General features: G+C 37.5%; 1 long non-coding RNA gene across 1 annotated transcript in view; it reads left to right on the forward strand.

The window, feature by feature from the left end:
* LOC121030634 (uncharacterized) overlaps positions 1-22503 on the forward strand; it is a 29447-nt gene that overhangs the window by 4637 nt on the left and 2307 nt on the right. The window contains exons 3-4 of the long non-coding RNA XR_005790338.1: positions 166-304; positions 2094-2170. This is a non-coding gene — a long non-coding RNA (uncharacterized LOC121030634). The remainder of the gene's footprint in view (positions 1-165; positions 305-2093; positions 2171-22503) is intronic.

A 22503-nucleotide genomic window follows, 5' to 3' on the forward strand; every position in this document is an offset into this window, starting at 1 on the left:
AATCCCAGAAACAGAGATGAAAGTACTGTATTAAGTCTAAACTGTTTGGGATTATCATTTTTCAAAGGTGTTTCCTGCCCGGTTTTAAATGACAGGTGCCAAAAATGATAAGCAAACAATTCTGTCAATAGACCACTTATGTTCCTTACTCTGTTCTTCTCAAAGTGACAAAGCGCCTTGATTCCAGCAGTGATTCCCCAGTCTGCTTTCGCTTTGGGTTTCCATTGTGACCATTAACTGCTGAAACTGAGCCCAGAGCCCATGATCACAAGATCTGAACGTCGTTGCGAGGGATCCTAAGGAGGTAAATTAACTCATTCCTCTGCCTCTAGGAAGGACAAACCGTGCCCAAATATTTCCAGAGGAATAATTTTGCATCCTAACAAGAGTGAAAGACTAAGTAGTGGGAATTTTCTTCAGAAACACGTTTGCATACTTTTGGACTATTTCTATGCTAATGCCATTGAACAGCAAGTACATGTTCTAAAGTGCACATGGGTGGTGCCTCCCCACACAGTCAGATTAGCGCATGACTCGGATTAGGCATCTTGCTCTCACAGATTCATTACTTCGCCTGAGAAAATTCCTTTTATGGATTAAACAACCCCTTGGAATATAACCGTTTTTATACATCTTATTTTACATGACTAAATGTTTCTACTCTCAGTATTTTTCCATCTCTCCCCTCAGCCTCCCTCTCCATTCTTTCCTTCCACCTTTTTAATGTGGTCCTCTCTCTCCCTGGCCTGCTCTCTACCCTCCACCCTGGCTAATGACACCACGAAGCTTGAAGTTTAGCTCACTACCTTGGCACCGTCTTTTCCCTGACCTTTTCTATTCTGTTGGATGCCAAATTCTGTAAGTAATGTTTTAAAAATGACTCCTGAATCAGTTCCTCTTTTCTATTCTGTTGCTGCTATCCCACTTCAGGCTTTTATTATGTTTTGTTTGGGTATAAATTAATTCCCCTACTCTTCTTGCTGTGGTTTTTCTCCAGCTGCCAAGTATATCGTATGCACTGCTGTCACAGTGGTCAGCATGAAGCATAGCTTGGACTTAATCTTGTGTTGAAAACTTCAGTGCTTCCACATTATCTGCCGAGGCATCAAACCCTTTGGCCTGCCTCTTATACCCCTGTTCCAGCCCCGCCCCCCACTGCCAACACTCATCATATGACCCAGAATACTGACCTCCTAGTATTACCATTCACTTTTTCCCTTTCACATGAGTGATAGTCTTCCTAAACTATGTAAAATTTCCTGAACACGCTCTAAATTTTCTTACATATTTTTTAAATGTTTATTTTATTTATTTTAGAGAGAGAATAAGAAAAAAAAACACAAGCAGGGGAGGGGCAGAGAGAGGGAGACATGGAATCCGAAGCAGGCTCCAGGCTCTGAGCTGTCAGCACAGAGCCTGATGCAGGGCTTGAACTCACGAACTATGAGATCATGATCTGAGCCAAAGTCAGATGCCTAATCAACTGCGCCACCCATGCACCCCTTACTTATTTTTTTCTAAGTCCATGTTTTTGTGATCTTGTTTCCTTCATCTAAAATTTTATTCTTCCAGTATTTATGTATTGAAATTGGACTCCTCCTTCAATTTCTAATAAACCAAACAAAAAACCAATTAAACAGTAACAGCAGCTACACTCTATTATGCTCTTCTAACTTGTCAGGACTATATTGAACATCTTGAATACATGGTCCCTGATCCTCACCCAAACATTTACTAGGAAGATATTATTATAACCATTTCACAGGTAAAGAAACTGCCATACAGAAATGTTAGTTGATTTTTATCCTAGGCTGCAGAATTAATAAGTGGGATGTTGGCACATCTTAATAGTTACTAATCTAATACTCTTTCCAGCTTTTTTTCTTTAGCAGAACCCTAATTTTTATTTTTTGGAAGGGGGATAACAGTGTGACCAGCTAAAACAAAAAGAACACAAAAACTACATATCTTAATCTCGCTGAAAACAAGGGGTGAGCCCTTTTGACATACTTCTAGCCAAGGAGACCTAAGTGGTGGTTTTGGCAACATTTTCTTATCTCTTCCATATCTCTTTCTTCCTCCTTCTCCTTTAGGAAGCAAGAGCCGAGATGCCTAGTGAAGCAGGAATCATCCTGGAACTGTCAGGATGGGAGTTGGAACACTAAGGAAGGTAGAGGAAAAAAGGCGACAGAGCCTGGGGTGTTGACAGTACTGAGAGCTGCTGCACTGTCACCTGTCCAGAAATGCTTGTTGGGTAAAAAGACTAAAGTTTAATTTGGTTAACTCACGTTGGGCTTTCTGTTGCTTATACCTAAGCCTAGTTTCCAACTGGTGCATGAGGTGTGCATGAGACTTCTTTGGATTCCATCATCACTGCCCCCTTCGTGATGCCAATTAAACCTTACCTGAATCCCCATCTCAGAAATAAGATTTTCTTCCTTGTGTATGGCCGTTAAATTCTGAACTACTTTTAAGGCCTTTATTAATTCTCTTCTTCTTTGGAATTTTGTATTGTAAATTCCTCAAGAACACAGTCTATAACTTCCTTCCCTATACATAAAAAAACACTGAATGGATATTTACTGGGTTGGATTAAAATCCATAAAATTCACCGTATAGTTTTCTGTTACCGGAGTTCCTATGAATTAGTTTTAATCTTCTTTAAATTTGATATGGACATAAATGCAATCCAAGGCACAATGATTTGACCTCCCATTGCTTCTGTCAGGAACCAAATCCCTCAGCTTTTCCTGAGTTTCTGATTATTGCCTCAGAGGTACATAGAAACAAGGCCACTTCTGCCTGGTTCTTCTGCGAGGCCTCCTCATTATCCCCCTGAGCTGCCGCCTCTGATGCTGCTGATACTGCCACTCTGCCCATTCCAGACTTGGGGGAGGCAATGCTGCATTCACTACCTTTTCAGTTCAGACCTAGACACAGATCTTTTTCTAAGTACTCCTTGCACAACTGAGACCAGGATATGCCTTTTTAAAAAAAGCAGTGAAAGAGTAGGGATGATGCAATGGAAGGAAAACACATAGAATCTTTACAACTATTCTAGGTCCAGGGCCACCGACTTACAGCTTTATCTTCTCAGCTGCCACATGACCAGGCAGTTCACCCCCACCACCAGAATTTCCACATAGACTACCAGCCCTAAATATTTATTTCCTCACACCATCATAAGGCCTCCTTCCCTTAGGCTTCATTTCTTTATTTCCTGTGATTGAGAATGACAATTAAGGGACACCCAGGCTTCCCCCCTAGTAAACCTACGGCCCTGACTAGTCTATCACTCCAAGTGAGTTATTCTGATATTTACAGAAATTTTGTTATGTGAATACAAAACCTGATTATAATCCAAGTATAGTGTCTAGATTACATTTGGGATGTGGTACATCATAATTAGTTTCCAATTTGAATGAATGTGAATGAATTTTTTAAATAATACTTTAACATTGTCATTATTAATTTCGTCAATTGCTGGTAACTGGGATAGTGTCACTAACTTTCACAATTAACAATTTAACTTAAAAAAATTTTTTTGAGTTTGTTTTGAGAGAGAGAGAGTACAAATGGGGCAGGGGTGGAGAGAGAGGGAGAGAATCTCAAGCAGGCTCCACACTGTCAGCACGCAGCCCGACATGGGGCTAGAATTCATGAACTGTGAGATCATGACCTGAGCTGAAACCATGAGTCAGATGCTTAAAACAACTGAGCCATCCAGGCACTCCAACAATTTGAAATTTTAAATGTGGTGGTGAAGTCTCAATTTCAAGTGGTTTGAAGAGCAAGGAAGTGAGTATACATAAAATTTTAAGATGTTTGGTGGAGAAGGAAATAAGTAGGACTGGGGTTGGAACTTGAGGGAGTGTTAGGGACCAAGTTTATGCTAAATAAAGAAATAAGAAAGAAGAGGAGAGAAGAAAGGAAGAGAAGTGAAATGAAAGGGAGAAAGGAGAAGAGGAGAAAGAGGAAGAAGAAGCAAGAGATAGAGCTTTCCAGTGGAAAATGTTAATTACACTGTAATGCTTTTTGATGCTTTATTATCAACTTCAAACTGAGATAGCCTTTGATAACATATTCTGATTTTAAACTACTCTAATAGAAAGTTGTAAAACATTATTATTTTAAATCTTTTAAAAAATGGAACACTCCAAATTGTGCTCCATGAGACGGAAGCTAATGCAACAAGTAGTTGCAGAACTATTTGGCCTTGGAATTCAGTCATTAGGAGAGAGCTGCCGACTCAACTCTGCCTGAGCAGCAAGAGTGAAGTGAGTTTGCTCCGCTCTTCTCTGACCTCCAGCACAGAAGGCAGGCTGTCTGTAGCCTTTGTGAAACTTAAGGAAGTTTTCCCTTTGAGGGCAAGACCCCCATTTGCAATTTGATTCTTTCTGGAATCCAAAGTAATAGAGTAGCCACTAACAAGAAAGCAAGTAATGAAAGAGAAATTAAGGAGGGCATTTTAATGATGATTTTTATAGATGAATTCCCAATGATTGTTGGTTGGCGTATAGACTTTCTTGGCTGACTGAATGATTGATGTGATAAACACTTTACATTCTTTCAAATTCTAGAATATTTTATATTTTTGGACATAAGTTCTTTGAACTTGAGTGATTCTTGAACATTTAATTCACATTTTTTGAGGTCTTTGGAATAATCTGGTTATCATGAAGAATATCATTGATTTGTAAGGTTAAATTGAAGTCATGTGAGCAACATCTTGGTAGTCTTATATGCAATGTACAAACAGTGTTCATGGATAAAAAGAAAAAGCTCAACAGATGTGTCTTTGAAGGGAAACTAGTTAGGAATTCAGATGGAATATGAAGTTGGTAGCCTCAGTATATTTCAAAGGAATATATCCATTTTGCCCTTGAAAGGAACTATCTTCTCTCTTCCTCTGTGTTTTCTTGTTTGATGCTAGCAGAAAGCATCTGGATTATAAAGCCTGCTTGTTCCTCCCAGAATAACTGCTACTGCCTCCTGCTAGTCTTTCATTTAGTGGAAGAGGGGGATCAAATGAATCTTGATTAATAGATCCCCATTCCTCTCCTTCTCACCTCTTTCAAGCTGTGCTGTCATAAAATTAATGTTAAGCTGGTATCTATTCTATCTTAAATAGCTCAGACCTAATGAGATGAAATTTAGTGGGTTAAAAGCAAATACTGTTTCCCCCATCAGATATCCCAAATACTACTATAAAATACACAGTAAATATAGGAGGCATATATTAATAGTTATTAATAGAAATGTTTTTATTTTTGACACTTTTGATATTTTTTCTAAAATAAACAGCCATGTCTTTATTTTTTTTTTAAGATTTTATTTTTTAAGTAATCTCTACACCCAACGTGGGCTCAAACATACAACCCTGAGATCAAGAGTCTTAAGCTCTACTGACTGAGCCAGCCTGGTGCTCCAGCAGCCATATCTTTATAACAAAACTTTAAACATTATTTAAACTGATTTTGAAAGTTCATGGTAGGTAAAGTATCTCCCCCAAATTCCCTCCTCTCTATGTAATTCTGTGAATAGTGGCCTCTGATCTTTGCCAGTGTGTTCTACTGAATCAGTTCCATGACTATTCTATCATTCAGCAACTAGCCAGAAAAACAGAAGCCACTCTAAATCCTTCAAATACAGGGAATTGATCACCCAGGTGATGGAAAACAGAGGCTAAACAAGGGTTTGTTAAGGCAACCCAGAGAAGTTCTAATCACTCTCAGTTGGAAAGGACAACATATGAATATGTGGTTGCCTAAAACCAGAAGCTGGACTCAGGATGAGTCCCCATGATGAGGGGGCCAGTGATTTCTGGGGGCAAGGCCTGGGGTGTGCTACCAAGAGCTGGAGCCATGGGGGAGCCATGGGCACTGTCAAAAGATTCCTTAAGACACAAGAAAAGAAAAAATACCCTCACTTTCTTCCTGTAAGGAAAATTGTTAGGATAACAAAATATTGCTTATGTCTTTCAAAGACTTCTCTGTTTTGAATCTGAGGACAGGAATCAGCCATGAGCTAAACTGAATTTTTGTTCAATAGCAACAATCTATGAGGTCAGAGTCAATAAATAGAAAGACTGGTTCATAATATTTATTGATGGGGTAAACAAGGTTGTCTTTTTATCCTTTCTTTTACATTCTAATGTAAAATCCAGTGATATTATGCAGATTCTGAAAAACTTTTATTTACATCCTCCCTTTTGTCAATCTGTAATATAGAGGAGATAAAGTTAAAAATAGCTGTATTTATTTATATTTTCTGTGTGCAAAACTCTAACATGTATTAATGTTTTCAATTCTCAAAAACAACCTCAAGGGGTAAGTAGAATGATTAACCCATTTTATGGAAGAGGAAATTGAAGGACAGAGAGATTAGCTAATAGGCACATTCTTATATACAGATGACACAGTTGTATGTTAGGGTATTAGAAGTGGCCTTTGTAATCGGTTATGCTATGTGATTATTGCCACAAAAAAGGTCCTCAGATAAACTCTTGTGAAGTGGAACACTTTTCTTGTAGACATTGTGCACATGCCAGCACCTTAGAGCAAGCACCATCTTCTTTTACTGATACCTCTATCGTGGACTCCAGACTCATCTCATCCCTCCCATTCTTATCCTCTCCAGTCTGTATTCTGCAGGGCAGCCAGAATAACCTCTTAAAAACACAACTCTTCTTCTCAAGGCCTTCTAGTGGTTGTCCATTGTTAGTTAAGCCCAACATTACCCAAAAATACTGTACCATGTGTTTCATTGGGCGGGCTTATATATTACTCAGTACGTTTGAAGTGCTGTTGGTTTCCCGGTGTTACTGGGCAGTCATTTACCTACCCATCTGCACTTGAAAGGACATTGTCTTTATCTCTGTCATACTCAGAGGCCATGGGCAAGCTCTGTAAATGAGTCAGAAAAATCATCCTGAAATTATCCTTACCTTCCGCCTATGAGAAGAGCATTGATCCTTGGGCAGCAGAGTTCCAGAGAGTCTGGAGACTTGAATGTGAGGCTCAACTAATCCCTAGAGACCCCCTGAGGGCTTGTGAGTTGCCTGGAGCTTCTGGCAAAGTGACAACCATTTTGTAAGGTCTCTCAATGGTGCTATTTGTTTTGGCCTTTCCTGGGTAAATTTGGTGAGCAGCCAGGGCAACAGAGTATTCCTCAGACTAGAGTTGGAAGAGGCAGCTAGGGTGAATCTCTAAGTAGTAGAGGGATGTAGGACAAAGGAAACTGGCTAAGGAATAGGTGAGCTAAGATTCTCAACGTACTTGCTTATATTTGAACAAACAGCCAAAGCTAAAAGAATGCTACAATGGGCCTTCACATGCTGGGAGAAAAACTTGGTCTCCTGGGTGCGCTACATTTCATCCTTTGTGGCAACGAACCATGCCAGGATTTCAACCTCAGTGCTCCTCTTGACTAGCAAAGTATCTTAGGTGTTTCATATTGTGTGATTAATGAATAAGAGACGGTATGAAAAGCTTGACACCATCTTTGGCCTGTCTAGTTGCATTCATATTTCTGAGAAATAAGAAAGAAGATTACATGGTATTTAAATTAAAAAAAATTTTTTTTTAACATTTACTCACTTTTGAGAGACAGAAAGAGACAGAACATGAGTGGCGGAGGGCCAGAGAGAGGGAGACACAGAATCCCAAGCAGGCTTCAGGCTCTGAGCTGTCAGCACAGAGCCCAACATAGGGCTCAAACCCAAGAACCACGATATCATGACCTGAACCGAAGTTGGATGCTTAATGGACTGAACCATCCAGGCGCCCCTACTTGGTATTTAAATATAAAGAGTATTGAACTGGATGATAAATAAAGGGCTGACAAAATATCTTTGGCAAAAATTTTACTCTTATAGACTAGTTGCAGCTGTTCAGAATTACTAGAATAACTCAATAAAAAGTTTTTGTTTTTGATTTTCATTGCTTCATGAAGTTGGCAAAGATGGGTTGTGCATGATGACTGCAACTAGAATAATGTTATTACTAGTTGTCATATTTTAATATAAATAAGTGGCCATAATTCTTTCCAAGACTTCACTGCTTATGATATATTAAGTCCTATGGGTTCTATAAAATAACTTTGAAACCTCTTCTGTTGCTTCAGACTTTATGCAGCCAAAATAATTACTGAAGACATTTCAGTCTGCAGTTTTTTCAATTCAGAGGTCATTCACACTGACTTTTCTTGCTTTGACTTCATGCAAGACATCATTAATCAAGTGTACTATTAAAATGTTAACTCTCCCTTTAAATACCTCATTAATGTACATGTGTATTTAACTATATATTTTTAAATCTGAATCAATGAAAACTACCTCTTGAGTGAAGAAAAAACTCACTTGTTTTATTGCACCTTGCATTGAAAGACATCACAATCTAGTACCTTGTAAATAGTTTTCCCTCTTAAATCATTGCCTGGAAAATAAGATTGTCTCACTCTTTCCATAAAGCTAAAGTTGTCGAGGTCAAATTTTGTAAATGATACAAAAGAGTTTCCTCCATGAATAATCACAAGCTCATGTTATTGGAAGGGTCTTCAAGAAATGACACAGTTCATCTTGAAGCCATATTTGCCCACTACATACTGACAGTTATTCTATTATTCAGATGCCCTGAGACAGACTATCCCTACTTTCTTGCTATGGTAGCCTGTCTCATATTAAATCATCCTTTTTTTATTGTTGTTTGTTCTACGAAGATTTATCTGATGCCTATTGTTTTAAGTGGTTTTTTTTATTCAAGTTAGTTAACATAAAATGTTATATTAGTTTCAGGTACACAATATAGTAATTTAACACTTCCATATGTCACCTGGTACTTCTCATGACAAGTGCACGCCTTAATCCCCATCACCTATTTAACCCATCCCACACACACCTCCCCTCTGGTAATCATCAGATTGTTCTCCATAATTAAGAGTCTGTTTCTTGGTTTTTCTGTCTCTCTCACTCTTTTTTTTTTTTTTTTTTTGCCTTTGCTTGTTTGTTTCCTTTTTTAATTCCACATATGAGTGAAATTGTATGGTATTTGTCTTACTTTAACTGACTTATTTTGCTTAAAATTATACCCTGTAAGCTGTATCCATGTCATTGCAAATGACAAGATTTCATTCTTTTGTATGTCTAAATAGTATTCCATTATATATATACTGCATCTTCTGTACCCATTCATGAGTCGATGGACATTTGGGCTGCTTCCATATCTTAGATATTGCAAATAAATCTCCTATAAACATCAGGGTGCATGTATCCCTTTGAATTGGTATTCTTGTATTCTTTGGGTAAATATCCAGTAAGTGTAATTGTGGATCGTAAGGTAGTTCTTTTTTTAACTTTATGAGGAACTCCACACTGTTGTCCACAGTGGCTACACCAGTTTACATTCCCACTAATAGTGCAAGAGAGTTCCCCTTTCTCCACATTCTCACTAACACCTGTTGTTTCTTATGTTGTTGATTTTAGCCATTCTGACTGACAGGTATGAGGTGATAGCGCATTGTAGTTTTGATTTGCATCTCCCTGATGATTAGTGATGATGAGCATCTTTTCATGTGTTTGTTGGCCATCTGGATGTCTTCTTTGGAGAAATGGCCGTTCATGTTCTGCCCATTTTTAAAAATTTTTTTAATGTTTATTTTTGAGAGACAGAGACAGAGACAGAGACAGAGCATGAGTGGGGGAGGAGCAGAGAGGGAGGGAGACACAGAATCTGAAGCAAGCTCCAGGCTCTGAAGTGTCAGCACAGAACCCGATGCGGGGCTCGAACTCACCAGCCATGAGATCATGACCTGAGCCAAAGTCGTACACTTAACTGACTGAGCCACCCAGGCGCCCCTCTTCTGCCCATTTTTTAATTGGATGATTTATTTTTTGGGTGTTGAGTTTTATAAGTTCTTTATATATTTTGGATATTAATCCTTTATCAGATATGTCATTTGGAAATATCTGGTGTTAATATGAGAACACAACTTTTTTCCAGTAAAAGTACTCAATTTCTTAAATTAGCTCCGTAAGTGTCTACATTCTTTCCAGTGTATTAAGGCAAGTTTGCATTTGAAGTATGAGGATCCTGAAATTGAAGTCAAATGTGCTCAACAGTCAATGAAGCACTTTCTAAACTAAAGGCTTTCCTTAGAACTGTGACAATAAAGTAGTGACTAAATATTTGAAATGATAGTGAGATTATAACAATAAATGTAAATCTTAAACACAAATAATTACCACATTAATGTTTGCATTTACAGGAGACAAATATGAAATTCTTATATTTTTGTTTAATGTTCAATATGTTCATGTGAGTAGATGTTCCTTTTTTTTATTAAGGGTGTTTGTGTGTGAATATAAATTTTGAATTTCTATATGTAATATAAGTACCAAAAAGCCTGCCTCAGCTAGTGTTACTCGTTGTGAAATACCATGCTTAATCCGCTAATGAACACTAAGTGAAATAAAAGCTATTTTTAACCATAAAACATCATTTATTTAGCAAATATGAGTTGTGTTCCAGGATCAGACCATCTACTAGGTGGAGGAAGCATAGCTTGTGATTTTCAATATAAACAACCATACTGTAAAATTTTCTTTATGGGCTAGAGTGGGTGTACTGGGAAATCAATAAAAATTATGTAAGCTTACATATTTTAAGAAATTATGCTATTTTCTTTGATTATATTGGCTATATTGTTTTAAAATGTGTCATTATAAAGATAGAATATTCTTTTGACAATAATCTCAAAAATATAGACAAGAAAAAAAAAGAAGGATACTTCAATATAAATATAATATTTTGGTTTGTTTCCTTCCAGAGTTTTTATATAGTTTTAAAATGTTTATGATGTATTTATATTCATAATTGACAAAAATTGGAAAAAGTAAAATTAAAGTGAATTTATTCACCATAAAAATGTATCATTAATATGATTTTGATGTATCTGAAAATATGTTTGTAACATGAAAAAACTTTGAGGATATAATATTCCATGAAAAATTCAAAATACAAAATTTTATATACATATTTATATTTAAATGTTACATCATAAACTTGGAAAACCAAAAGCCAATTGTTTGCAATGGCTTTTGGAAGTGATCGTATTTCTGAAACGTGGTTACAAAAAATAATCCATAGCGTTTGGGAGCAAAGATACAAGTCAAAAGATTGTATGCAGGCTGCTTTTTAAGATAAATTAAGTCCTTCCTTTGTTCTTGGCATTTTATACTAAACATATACACACTCCTAATTTTTTATTCTTAATATGAAAATTAGGCACATCACCAAAGAAAATATACACTGTTAAAAATTAGTAGGGAATAATTTTATTTCTAAAGTTTTCAGCTAGTACTGAGGTACAAATTTTGGTAAATCTGGAATATTCAGTTTTGCCTAATTCAGGGTATTGCCTAATTAATGTTTAGGCATTGCCTAATTAAATGTTTCTATGGCATGGGTTCTTAGGTTGAATTCTCCAGAAGTGACCCTGAGATAAAGATTCCTGTATAAACATTCAGGATTTATTAAGGAATTGCTCTCAGGAGAAGCAGGTAAGGGAGCGGAGGAAGCAATATTGAAAAGGGGGAAGAAAATGTGCAAGAGAGAAATTTCAGTGATTTCTGAGCCTCAGACTGATTCCACTGGGTACTCAGGAACATAAATTACATCTCAGACATGTCCCACCTTGAGGCAAAGTCTGGGCTATCAAACTCCCACACAAGTCAATACTTGGCTATGGGTTTTTCCCAGGAATATAGTGCCTCTCAAGCACTTACGGTTCTCTGTGCAAAGAACAGGAGCAGAAGGGGCTCTAGCAGTTCAAGGTCAGTCCTCTGAAGGGAGGATCCAAGGGCCTGGGTGGTCCCCAGGGGTGTTTGCTACCCATGCCTGGTCACAGATCTTCATTTAAGTTGGGAAATGTGATTCTCCATTTTTTGCTGGGCCAAAGTGTGATAAGGGTTAAACTGTGAGGCAGAGTTTACAAGTCCCAGGATACATTTAGAGCTTGGGCACTTTCATGGAAGCTGTGATTGGAAGTTAGAGTGGAGAGTGGTGATGGGAAGCCCTTACTTAGGTGTATGTGATAAGGAGTAGAAAAAAGAGGATGATAGATGGTTTTTGAAAATTTGAAGCATAGGAAGGAGAGGAAAAATGTAAAATAATTATGAGATATGCGGAGCATATTCATTAAGGGAGGATGTTTAGATCAGGTGAACTGCCATTGCCCAGACTCCAGAGGAATGTTGGTCAGAAAATTCTCAGCTCGCATCTGGAGCTGCCAGAACATTTTCCATGTGAGTGCAGAGAACTTGAATTAGGCCCCAGGCTGGAAAGGAGCCTGGCTCTCCGGAGGCTCAGAAAATCTGTAGAGTAAAACTTGGGGGAGGCCTGAGGTGATGGTTTGCCTAGCAAAAAAGGACAGTGACCCTGAGTCAAGGCCAAAGGTGGGAACAGCTGCCTTCGGGGGCAATACAAGTGAAACCATCCAAGAACAGACTGTTTAATTAAGGCTTTAAACCTGGGCCAAGTTAACTGAGGAATGTGTGATTGTATATTTGCAAATTACCTCAGAACTAAATAATTTGTATTCTGAAATTTTCTCACACTATAACAGAGATTTAGATCCTTCTCAAATGTTTCAGTCTATGGCTCTGTGTATGTTAATGCATCCTGAGGATGCTGTGTTTCTGGGGACAGCACAAGACTGGGTATAGCTGGGAAGAAAAAGTGGGAAAAACAAAAGACCATGATGGTCTCTGTGTGATCTTGAGGGCACCTGTCCTGCTTTGTGAATACCCAGAAACATATTCAAAGCAAGTGTTGGAGGGAACCCATTGAGGAGAGACTTCTATTTGTGCCTTATTTTGAGCACCCCATTTGGAAGCTCTGTGTCTTTTAGTTGATTTGAATAGGGGCAAACTGTTTATATTTTTTTTTTTTAATTTTTTTTTCAACGTTTATTTATTTTTGGGACAGAGAGAGACAGAGCATGAACGGGGGAGGGGCAGAGAGAGAGGGAGACACAGAATCGGAAACAGGCTCCAGGCTCTGAGCCATCAGCCCAGAGCCCGACGCGGGGCTCGAACTCACGGACCGCAAGATCGTGACCTGGCTGAAGTCGGACACTTAACCGACTGCGCCACCCAGGCACCCCGGCAAACTGTTTATATTAAAAAATTTCACAGCAGATAATAATTGTAAGTCTTCAACATAGAGGATAAGCTGACTTAGTCTGTATTCTAGTGAACTATTTTTTTTAACATTAAAAAAGAGACACTATGGAGCTAAGAAAGGAGAATATTTGATGATGGTATTTTCACTTCTACTTCATTTCTGCACCCAAGAAAATAAGTATCATTAATAAGTATCATTTGAATTCCTAAGAGCTATCTTCATTGTCTTATACTATTCTTTAAGTTGGATACACATGTTTCCTCAAGGATAACATTTTTCTCACAAGGACCAGAAGATTATAAGCTTACACATTTTTTAAAATGCTCAAAAAGTAGTTCAGAAGGTTCAAGCTATACAATTTCTTCTCTGTGGGCCTGAAAGGATATTTTTGATTAGATTCACTCCTTCTTCTCCCCTCCTCTCCACTCCAAGAGTGTTTTGTTCTTTTTTAAGATTTTTTTTCAATTTTTTTTAACATATCATTTTATTTTTTGAGAGAGAGGGAGACAGAGCACGAACAGGAGAGGGGCAGAGAGAGAGGGAGACACAGAATCCAAAGCAGGCTCTGAGCTGTCATATGTGTGGCTTGAACCCATGAACACGAGATCATGACCTGAGCCAAAGTCAGGTGTTCAACTGACTGAGCCACCCAGGTGCCCTATTTTTAAGATATTTTCATTGTGGACAATGTCAAACACATACAGAAGGAGAGATTAGGATAATAAAGGCCCATGTCACCATCACCCATTTATACAAAAATTATCACATTTGGACAATCTTGTTTCACTTATACCTGCATCTACTTCCAATGTTACCTGACAGATTATTTTGAAAGCAAATCTCAGATATTATTTCACCCATAAATACTTCAGTGTGTATCTGTAAAAAAAAGAAGTACATTACAAACTGAAGAATCTTCAGATTCTGTTAATCAGTTTTCTTCTCTGTCTTTCCTCCTCCTCCCTTTCATTCCCTCCTTCTCTCCCTGGGGTTTTCATTTTTACAGTTTGTTGAAGAAACTAAGTCCTTTGCTCTGTAGAATTTTCCATAGTCTGAATGTTGCCAGTTGCATTCCAATGATATCATTTAATAGGTTTCTCTGTCTTTTTCTTTTCGAAAAATTAGAAGTTAGATTTAGAGGCTTGATAATTCAGGTTCACTTATATTTTTATTTTTTATTTTTTGACTACTAGGTAGGTGGGATTGTGGTTTTCCATTGCTGATCAACAATATCAGATTATCTCTTTTTGTAGCAATCCTAAAATTCATATGGAACCACAAAAGGCCCCGAATAGCCAAAGTAATTTTGAAGAAGAAGACCAAAGCAGGAGGCATCACAATCCCAGACTTTAGCCTCTACTACAAAGCTGTCATCATCAAGACAGCATGGTATTGGCACAAAAACAGACACATAGACCAATGGAATAGAATAGAAACCCCAGAACTAGACCCACAAACGTATGGCCAACTCATCTTTGACAAAGCAGGAAAGAACATCCAATGGAAAAAAGACAGTCTCTTTAACAAATGGTGCTGGGAGAACTGGACAGCAACATGCAGAAGGTTGAAACTAGACCACTTTCTCACACCATTCACAAAAATAAACTCAAAATGGATCAAGGACCTGAATGTGAGATAGGAAACCATCAAAACCTTAGAGGAGAACGCAGGAAAAGACCTCTCTGACCTCAGCCGTAGCAATCTCTTACTCGACACATCCCCAAAGGCAAGGGAATTAAAAGCAAAAGTGAACTACTGGGACCTTATGAAGATAAAAGGCTTCTGCACAGCAAAGGAAACAACCAACAAAACTAAAAGGTAACCAACGGAATAGGAAAAGATAGTTGCAAATGACATATCGGACTAAGGGCTAGTATCCAAAATCTATAAAGAGCTCACCAAACTCCACACCCGAAAAGCAAATAACCCAGTGAAGAAATGGGCAGAAAACATGAATAGACACTTCTCTAAAGAAGACATCCGGATGGCCAACAGGCACATGAAAAGATGTTCAGCGTCGCTCCTTATCAGGGAAATACAAATCAAAACGACACTCAGATATCACCTCACGCCAGTCAGAGTGGAACAAATCAGGAGACTATAGATGCTGGAGAGGATGTGGAGAAACGGGAACCCTCTTGCACTGTTGGTGGGAATGCAAATTGGTGCAGCCGCTCTGGAAAGCAGTGTGGAGGTTCCTCAGAAAATTAAAAATAGACCTACCCTATGACCCAGCAATAGCACTGCTAGGAATTTATCCAAGGGACACAGGAGTACTGATGCATAGGGGCACTTGTACCCCAATGTTTATAGCAGCACTCTCAACAATAGCCAAATTATGGAAAGAGCCTAAATGTCCATCCACTGATGAATGGATAAAGAAATTGTGGTTTATATACACAATGGAATACTACATGGCAATGAGAAAAAAATGAAATATGGCCTTTTGTAGCAACGTGGATGGAACTGGAGAGTGTGATGCTAAGTGAAATAAGCCATACAGAGAAAGACAGATACCATGTGTTTTCACTCTTATGTGGATCCTGAGAAACTTAACAGGAACCCATGGGGGAAGGGAAGGGAAAAAAAAAATAACTAAAAAAAGGGGAAAGAGTGGGGAAAAGCCAAAGCATGAAAGGCTGTTAAAAACTGAGAACAAACTGAGGGTTGATGGGGGGTGGGAGGGAGGGGAGGGTGGGTGATGGGTATTGAGGAGGGCACCTTTTGGGATGAGCACTGGGTGTTGTATGGAAACCAATTTGACAATAAATTTCATATATTTAAAAAAAAAAGATTATCTCTTTTTGTAATGTTAGCATTATTGATGATCACTGCTTGCGTTTATTCATTAATTAGAGGTCATAAAATGGTGATATTTTAATTATATCATTCCCTTTTCATTTATTATTTGAAATACTGTAATAAAGAGAAACTTTCTCCCACCGATTCTTTGGTTATCCAGCAATATGGGTTGTAAAGGAAAGACTACAAAAGTGCTTGATTTCCTCCTTGCTTATTAGTTTTCAAATAATACATTCATTCTTTTCAGTACTCCAAAGATGATAAATGAGTTTTTGTGTGTTTTTTTATTGAACACAAACAGGATTTATTTAATTATTTATTTATTTTTTTAATATTTTTTTTTGTTTCAAGTTTTTATTTAAATTCTAGTTAGTTAACATATAGTGTAATATTGGTTTCAGGAGTAGAATTCAGTGATTCATCACTTACATATAACACCCAGTGCTCATCATATGTGCCCTTCTTAATACCCATCACCCATTTAACCCATTGCCCTGCCCACCTCTGCCTCCAACAACCCTTAGTTTGTTTTCTATAGTTAAGAGGCTGTTATGGTTTGCCTTCCCTCTTTTTCTTTCTCTCCCTTCCCCTATGTTCATCGGTTTTGTTTATTAAATTTCACATGAGTGAAATCATGCGGCATTTGTCTTTCTCTGACTGACTGACTTTGCTTAGCATAACACACTCTAGCTCCATCCACATCATTGCAAATAGCAGAATTTCATTCTTTTTTATGGCTCAGTAATATTCCATATATATAATATATATACACACACACACACATACATACCACATCTTCTTTATTCATCAGTCAGTGGACACTTGGGCTCTTTCCCTAATTTGGCTGTTGTCAATAATGCTGCTATAAACATTGTGGTGCATGTGTCCCTTCGAGTCAGTATTTTTGTATCCAGTATTTTGGGTAAATACCTAGTGGTACAGTTGCTGGATCTTGGGTAGTTCTTAAAGTTAAAAAGTTTTTAACTTTTTGAGGAACCTCCATACTGTTTTCCATAGTGGCTGTATGAGTTTCCATCAACAGTGCAAGAGAGTTCCCCTTTCTCCACATCCTTGCAAGTATCTGTTGTTTTCTGTGTTATTAATTTTAGCCATTCAGACAGGTGTGAGGTGGTATCACATTGTAGTTTTGATTTGTGTTTCCTTGATGATGAGTGATGTTGAGCATCTTTTCCTGTGTCTGTTAGCCATCTGATTGTCTTCTTTGGAAAAATGTCTGGTCATGTCTTCTCATTTTTTAACTGGATTATTTGGGGTTTGGGGGTGTTGCATTTGATAAGTTCTTTATAGATTTTGGATGCTAACCATTTATCAGATATGTCATTTGCAAATATCTTCTCCCATTCTGTAGTTTGCCTTTTAGTTTTGTTGATTGTTTCCTTTGCTGTGAAGATTTTTATCTTTATGAAGTCCGAATAATTCATTTTTGCTTATGTTTCCCCTGCCTAAGGCAATGTGTCTAGGATGAAGTTGCTATGGCCACAGTCAAAGAGGTTGCTGCCTGTTTTCTCCTCCAGGATTTTGGTGGTTTTCTGCCTCACATTTAGGTCTTTCATACATTTTGAATTTATTTTTGTGTATGGTATAAAAAAAGTGGTCCAGTTTCATTCTTCTGCATGTTCCTGTCCAGTTTTCCCAGTACCATTTGTTGAAGAAACTTTTTTCCAGTGGGTATTCTTTCCTGATTCATCAAAAATTAGTTGATGACATAGTTGTGGGTCCGTTTCTTGGTTTTCAATTCTGTTTCATTAATCTATATTTCTGTTTTTGTGCCAGCACCATACTGTTTTTATGACTACAGCTTTGTAATCTCACGTGAAATCTGGAATTGTGATGCCTCCAGCTTTGCTTTTCTTTTTCAAGATTGCTTTGACTATTTGGGGTCTTTTGTGGTCCCATACAAATTTTTAATTGTTTGTTCTAGCTCTATGAAAAATGCTGTTGGTGTTTTGATAGAGATTGCATTTAAATGTGTAGATTGCTTTGGGTAGTATAGACATTTTAACAATATTTGTCCTTTCAGACTATGAGCATGGAATGTTTTCCCATTTCTTTGTGCCCTCTTCAATTTTTTTCATAAGTGTTCTATAGTTTTTAGAGTACAGCTCTTTCACCTCTTTAGTTAGGTTTATTCATAGGCATCTTATCGTTTTTGTTGCAATTGTAAAATGGATCAATCAATTCCTTGATTTCTCTTTCTGCTGCTTCATTATTGCTGTACAGAAATGCAACAGAATCCTGTACATTGATTTTGTATCCTATGACTTTGTTGAATTCCTGTTATCAGTTCTAGAAATATTTTGGTGGAGCCCTTCAGGTTTTCTACATAGAGTATAATGTCACCTGAGAATAGTGAAAGTTTGATTTCTTCCTTGCTGATTTGGATGCCTTTTCTTTTCTTTTCTTTTCTTTTCTTTTCTTTTCTTTTCTTTTCTTTTTTTCTTTTCTTTTCTTTTTTCTTTTCTTTTCTTTTCTTTTCTTTTCTTTCCTTTCCTTTTCTTTCTTTCTTTCTTTCTTTCTTTCTTTCTTTCTTTCTTTCTTTCTTTTGTCTGAATGCTGAGGCTAGGACTTTTAGTACTATGTTAAATAACAATGGTGAGAATGGACATTCCTGACTGTAGAGGGAAAGCTCTCAGTTTTTCCCCATTAAGAGGATATTAGCTGTGGGTCTTTCGTATATGGCCTTTATAATGTTGAGGTATGTTCCCTCTACCCCTACTTTTTTGAGGATTTTTATCAACAAAACGTGCTGTATTTTGTCAGATGCTTTTTCTGCATCTATTGAGAGAATCATATGGTTCTTATCCTTTCTTTTATTTTAAACCACTCCTATTATTATCCTGATTGATGCTCATGTTGTCCCATCTTTGACCAAAGGAAAAAAAAAACCTCTTCAAGTTGACTTCCAAGTTCTTTTGATGGTTCTGTTACTTTGTTTTCTGTTATCAAATGATGCTCCATTCTTAGCTTGCACACTTATGTTCCACTTCTGCATTGAGACATTTTTCCAAGGAGCCCTTATTCCTTTTAGTGGGAATGGTATATGGAGACTATAGTTTTATATTGCTGTGCTCAATATGTTATGTATTGGTCATTACTTCTAGGTCTTTACAATGGACAGAGCCAGGAAATAAGTTTTAAATTCTTTTAAGATAAAATACTTTCAAATTGAACCATATATTTTTAATTCAATTTTAGGACCACAGGAATTTTACAAAATGTTATTGATATTATAATGTCCAAAATCCTGATTCTTATGAATGTCGTTATAACTGCTTACTTGTCTGGAGTCACAATATCCACATAATAACCTTGGAATAACAATGCCCATAGCTGCCACAAATATAATCAATAGGATTATATAAAAATGTAGGGCTAAAAAATATTTTTGGTCTGTAAAGTACATCTTTGTCAAGTACATCTTTCTAGGGATGTACAGTCAAAATACTGTGTTCTAAAGTCATTTAGAAGAGCTTCTCTCTGTGGCACCTGGGTGGCTCAGTCTATTAAGTGTCCGGCTTGGCTCAGGTCTTGGTCTCTTGGTTTGTGAGTTGGAGCCTGTGCTGTCTGCATAAAGCCTGCTTCAGATCCTCTGTCCCCATCTCTCTCTGCCCCTCTTGCTCTTTCCCCCTCTCTCTGTCTCTCAAAAATAAATAAACATTTAAAACTTAAAAGAGCTACTCTCTGATGGCTAGTTTGTTTAAAGAGTAATATTCAGTGTTAATGTGTGGCAAATAGACCTTCACAAAAACTTGTGAAATTTTGAATTAGTATAGCTCATGTAGGTGTTAGATTTGTGGCAATAAACAGGTGCCTTAAATGTGTTTATGCTTTTCCATTTTTTAATTCTATTCCTAGGAATTTATCATAAGAATATAATGAAGTATGGCATAAATAGTCACATTGAGAATGTTCATTGATGTTATTTATGATAAAAATGAGAAATATCTTAAAAACAGACCAACAGGAGAATTATTATGGAACATATATAAAGTGGAATATTATGCAGCAGTTAAAAATCATATCTACCATGAAAACTTTTAATCTCAAGTGAAAATGCTCATAATATTACATATAAAAAAATTCGACACCAAACTTTATAAAGGAAAGCCTATTTCTCTGACATCAAAACTTCCCTGTCACCAAATGTGTGAGGTTCCCCCCCGTCCTCCCCTCCCCCAACCAATTCTCTGATGCCTGCTGGATGTGCTACAATTCAATTCAATCCTGACACTACCTACCTGGAGATGGCATCAGATCTCCCAAATTAAGGGCTCAGTCCCCACACACTGCCCCCGCTTCAGATGCCAGTCACACGTCCAGAGCTCTCATATTGCTAACTGACCAGTTATAGATCAGGGGTTCCCATAATCCCCTCCTCAGATTAGATAACTTGCTAGAATAGCTCACAGATGTCAGGAACAGTTTACTCACTAATAATGGTTTATTACAAAAGATAGAACTCAGGAACAGCCAAATGGAAGAGATGCGTAGGCAAGGTATTCAGGATGGTGGACAGCACAGAGCTTCCACACCCTCTCCAGGCATGTTTAGCCAAGCCAGGGAGCACTTTGAATCTTGTTGTTTAGAGTTTTTGTGGAAGTTCCATAACTTAGGAATAATTGATTAAATCATTGGCCATTGGTGATTAAGTCCAGCCTATTTCTCCTCCCTAGAGGTTCAACCTTCTACTTAGGCCTTGGTCTTTCTGGTGAACAACCCTCCTACAACAATAGTTGCAGGTGAACAGACAACTATTTGGGGGAAGAGTGCCCCAAAGCTATCTAGGAACCACTAGCTACCCCATCATTCATTAGCATATGAATTCTCTTATCACCCCAGAGATTCCAAGGGTCTAAAAGCCTTTGGACCAGGAATCTGGGCTAAAGACCAAATATTAAAACAAAAGATGCTCATAGCATCTCTATCACTTCAAAGAAAATATGAGTGTTTTAGGAGCTCTGTGTCAGGAACTGGAGGCAGAGACCAAATATATATTTCTTATTATGTCATATATATATATATATGTGTGTGTGTGTGTGTGTGTGACTTATATATATAATATATATATAAGAAATATATATATTTCTTATTATGTCACATAGCATTGTTCCAGTTTTGAACACAATCTACATAGGAAATGACTGAAAGGTAATAAACCAAATATTAACAATAATATAACAAAATGTTAGCAAAACCAAAATATTTTTATTTACAACGTGCGCTTTATAATTTTGTAACAAAAATACTTTAAAAGATGAGCACATTATAATTCAAATCTAGAAGATTATTTTTGTAAAGTATTACCTTTCTTGAGCTGAAGAATGACTTTTATGAAAACTATTGAAAAACCTTAAAAACAAAATATTTGGCTATACAGAATGAAAAACTTGTTTGGTAAAATAATGATTACCAAAATTAAAAGTTAAATACCAAATTTTTAAAGTTAGTTCATACATTATTTATAAAGGCATGATATCATTTCATCCAATAAAATAAAAAACCACAATGAGAGAAAATAAGTAAATGCAATATAGTACATATAGTAATACACATTATCAATAAGCCTAAGAACAATTCTCACAGAAACCTACTATATAATGATTTCTTCATTTTATAGATAAGAAAAGTGAGGGTCAAAAAGGTTAAATTGGAGTACCCAGGTGACTCAGTTGGTTAAGCATCTGACTCTTGATCTTAGCTCAGATCTTGATATCAGGGATGTGAGTTCAAGCCCAGCATTGGGCTCTGCGCTGGGTGTGAGGCCTATTTAAAAAAAAAAAAGGTTAAATCACTTTCTTACATGAGTAAGGACAAAGTTGAGATTCATCCTTCTAACTTTGGACCCAGACTTCTGCCTTCTCATGCTGATGACTGAGGAAACCCAGGTGGCTGCCACTTAGATAAGGGCTTTTTGTGGCTCACCCTTGTAGTCAAGAGTTCTTGCAGTTAGGGGCGCCTGGGTGGCGCAGTCGGTTAAGCGTCCGACTTCAGCCAGGTCACGATCTCGCGGTCCGTGAGTTCGAGCCCCGCATCAGGCTCTGGGCTGATGGCTCGGAGCCTGGAGCCTGTTTCCGATTCTGTGTCTCCCTCTCTCTCTGCCCCTCCCCCGTTCATGCTCTGAGTCTCTCTCTGTCCCAAAAATAAATAAAAACGTGGAAAAAAAAATTAAAAAAAAAAAAAAGAGTTCTTGCAGTTAGAATGAGAAATATTCTCCATTCTCTGAATACCAGACCCTCCCTGAATTTAAATTAAATTATATTACTCAGTTATTGTTTGCTTCAAAATAGAGCATACTTTTTTTCATTATTTATTTATTTATTTATTTAATTTATTTTGAGAAAAAGAGAGAGAGCACTCCTGCACTAGGGAGGGAGGGGCAGACAGAGAGTCAAAGAGAGCATCCTAAGCAGGATCCACGCTGTCAGCACAGAGCCAGACACAGGCTTGATCCCATGAACTGTGAGATCCCATGAACTGTGAGCTGAAATCAAGAGTCAGC

This window comes from Herpailurus yagouaroundi, unplaced genomic scaffold (assembly GCF_014898765.1).
Source record: "Herpailurus yagouaroundi ecotype Mexico unplaced genomic scaffold, PumYag 140, whole genome shotgun sequence".
NCBI lineage: Eukaryota > Metazoa > Chordata > Mammalia > Carnivora > Felidae > Herpailurus > Herpailurus yagouaroundi.